The sequence below is a fragment of the Triticum dicoccoides genome, chromosome 7B (genome assembly GCF_002162155.2).
Source record: "Triticum dicoccoides isolate Atlit2015 ecotype Zavitan chromosome 7B, WEW_v2.0, whole genome shotgun sequence".
Lineage (NCBI taxonomy): Eukaryota > Viridiplantae > Streptophyta > Magnoliopsida > Poales > Poaceae > Triticum > Triticum dicoccoides.
In genome coordinates this window covers 87,566,544-87,570,219 of record NC_041393.1, presented here as the reverse complement: position 1 = coordinate 87,570,219, position 3,676 = coordinate 87,566,544, and positions in this window count along the sequence as shown.

Genomic DNA, 3,676 nt, shown 5'->3' with positions numbered 1-3,676 from the left:
TTTCTTGATCCCAAGGTCTGCCGCGATCCTGAGACCGGCAAGCAAACCTTGATACTCTGCAGTATTGTTCGTTGCTTGCTCCTTGGGAAAGTGCATCTGGACTACGTACTTGAGGTGCTCTCCGGTGGGTGCGACAAGCAGCACGCCCGCACCGGCGCCTTGCAGCGAGAAGGCACCATCAAAATACATCAACCACTCTTTACTTGCTTCCTTGACGGGGATGCTCGTCTCTGGAATCTCTTCATCTGGTGTTGGCGTCCACTCTGCTATGAACTCTGCCAATGCTCTGCTTTGGATAGTTGAAGTGCTTTCATACTTGTAACGCCCTCGATGCGGCTATAGCTCCCACGTGTCGAGGCACGACTTAGAGACATAACCGCATTGAAAGCAATGTCGCAAGTCAGGCAATCATTACAACATACCATGTAATACATAATAAAAGGGGGAGATAACATAGTTGGTTTACACTCGCCACGTCACATCAGAGTACATAAATAACATCCATCAAACAAACACTCATGGCCCGACTACGGCGCCAAAATAGAAAAGAACCCAACATGCGACAAGGCCCTGAATCGATCCCCAACTAGGCACCACTACTGATCATCGGGAAAGGAAACATAATAACGTTGAGAGTCCTCGTCGAACTCCCACTTGAGCTCGTACTCGTCACCTGGAGCGAAATCACCTGGACCTGCATCTGGAGTTATAGTATCTGTGAGCCGCAGGGACTCAGCAATCTCGCACCCTCGCGATCAAAACTATTTAAGCTCATAGGAATGGATAAGGCAAATACATGTGGAGCTGCAGCAAGCGACTAGCATATGTGGTGGCTAACTTATACGCAAAAGAGAGCGAGAAGAGAAGGCGAAGCACGAGCGAGAAGCTAAAGGAACATCCTGCGCAAGCATAACTCCAACACCGTGTCCACTTCCCGGACTCCGCCGAGAAGGGGCCATCACGGTAACACACACGGTTGATTCATTTTAATTAAGTTTAGTTCAAGTAATCTACAACCGGACATTAACAAATTCCCATCCGCCCATAACCGCGGGCACGACTTTCGAAAGATCAATCCCTGCAGGGGGGTCCCAACTTAGCCCATAACAAGCTCTCAGGGTCAACGAAGGAATAGACCTCCACCCAAGACACACCGATCAGACTCGGTATCCCGGTACAACAAGATGATTCGACAGGTCAAAACAAGTCCAGCAACACCGCCCGAATGTGCCGACAAATCCCGATAGGAGCTGCACATATCTCTTTCTCAGGGCACGCTCGGATAGGTCAAGCTACGAGTAAAACCAACCCTCGAGTTTCCCCGAGGTGGCCCCGCAGGCTGCCTGGTTCGGACCAACACTCAGAGGAGCACTGGCCCGGGGGGGGGGGGGTTAAAATAAGATGACCCTCGGGCTCCGGAAACCCAAGGGAAAAAGAGGCTAGGTGGCAAATGGTAAAACCAATGTTGGGCATTGCTGGAAAAGCTTTAATCAAGGCGAACTATCAAGGGGTTCCCATTATAGCCCAACCGTGTAAGGGACGCAACAATCCGGGAACATAACACCGATATGACGGAAACTAGGGCGGCAAGAGTGGAACAAAACACTAGGCGAAAGGCCGAGCCTTCCACCCTTTACCAAGTATATAGATGCATTAAGATAACATAGCAATATAATGATATCCCAACAAGTAAATAAATGTTCCAACAAGGAACGGCTCCAATCTTCACCTGCAACTAACAACGCTATAAGAAGGGCTGAGCAAAGCGGTAACATAGCCAATCAACGGTTTGCTAGGACAATGGTGGGTTAGAGGTTCAACATGGCAATTGGGAGGCTGACAAGCAAAAGGTAGGCATCATAGCATTGGCATAGCAAGAGCGAGCAAACTAGCATAGCAAAGATAGTAGTGATTTCGAGGGTATGATCATCTTGCCTGCAAAGCTGTCAGAGTTGATTGGATCCTCAAAAGCACACTCAACGGGCTCCTCGTTAGCGAACTCGTCTCCCGGCTCTACCCAACAACACAAACAAGCAACAAGGATACAATCAACCACGTGCAAGGGCAACAAATAATATGCAAAGAGGGTATGCTATGCGGGATGCGATACGGGATGCAAAATGCAAGACGTTACGGAAAATGCATGAACCTGGCCTCAACTTGGATGACCAAGTGGGCCACTGGATAGAGGGGAAGAAATCATCTGAAAACGATATAAAGATCATAGGAATCGGAGCTACGGTTTGGAAATGGCGAGCGTTTTACGAAACGAACCGATCTGCGATATACAGCAAGTAGGCTCCTAAATGCAACGAAATGAACATGCTATAGCCACCAAACATGACAACAAAAGGCATGGCAGGGATGTACACAAGATGGTTAACAAAACACTAGCACTGAGCCATAGGTAAATTCATCCATTAAGAGGTTCAAACAAGCATGGCAAAAATGAATATGCAAAACAGATTCCAGACTTGGTGAAATTAACACTAGCCTGAAATTTCAGACCACGATGCTCTCTTCGGAGCAGCAAAACAACATGATACATGACCTGAACATGACAAGTAAGAACATGGCATGGATCTACTCAACAAGCTTAACAAAACACCCAAAGTGACCTGGGGCCAAAAGGGATCACAAAATATATTAACGGGCACACGAACATAGCTAAAACACAATCAGTTTTCAGACTTAGTGAAAACTGAGACATGCTGAAATATAACTCACGAAGGCATGTAAACGAGCTCGATGCACTCACCACGGTGCAAGTCATGGCAAGGCAAGCATACATCCATTAAGAAGACACACAATACAAGCTAGACATGGCAAGAACAATGGCATAGCATGCACGGATCACTAAAAGTAGCATCGGCAAAATCGCAAACAAGTTGACGATCTGCCCAGATTAACAACGAAGCAAAAGTTGAGCTCGATTGGGTCAACCTAGAGCACTCCACATATGCAAACAAAGACATGGATGGATAGAGCATAACATAGATATCAAAACTCCCTTACTGATCATCCTCAAAAGAGGCACGGATCACTAGGAAACAAGCTGGACATATAGCATCGTGAACTAAAATATCCAGACTTGGTGAAAATCACTAAGTCCCTGAAATCAGCAATCTCAGGTACCTCTCTTTGCAAGCTTGCACAAGACACCACACACATCCTAAAAATGCATGGGTGGCACCTCTGGAAAGAAGACAAAATGCTTAACAATTCATCCCAAAGGGGCACAGGCATATCATGCACGAATTAAACATGGCAAAAATGACAAAAGTGCATGATGAACTAACGGATCTGCAATTTAACCCACGAAGCCTCCTTCTAACAGCATTTTGGGCAACAAGATGACCTCAAATGCAAATGATGCAATGGAAAGAAATGATGTACATGTCAAGGCAAAGATTTTGATATATTATGTGCCCAAATCGGAGTTACGGATGCGGAGATACGAGCAGTCAAACATAGCACGAAAAACTAGGGTTAGGGGGAGAGAAGTCAACCCGAGATCCAGATCTGGATCCAAAACACTGTTCACGCCGGCGCGGGATTCGAGGTCCGCCGGGCTCTCGCCGGAGCTCACCGGAGGGAGACGCGAGGCAGCGCCGGGGAGGTCGGAGGAGGCCGGGCCGACCGGAGTCGGTCGCCGGAGTGGCGGGCGAGGGCGGCG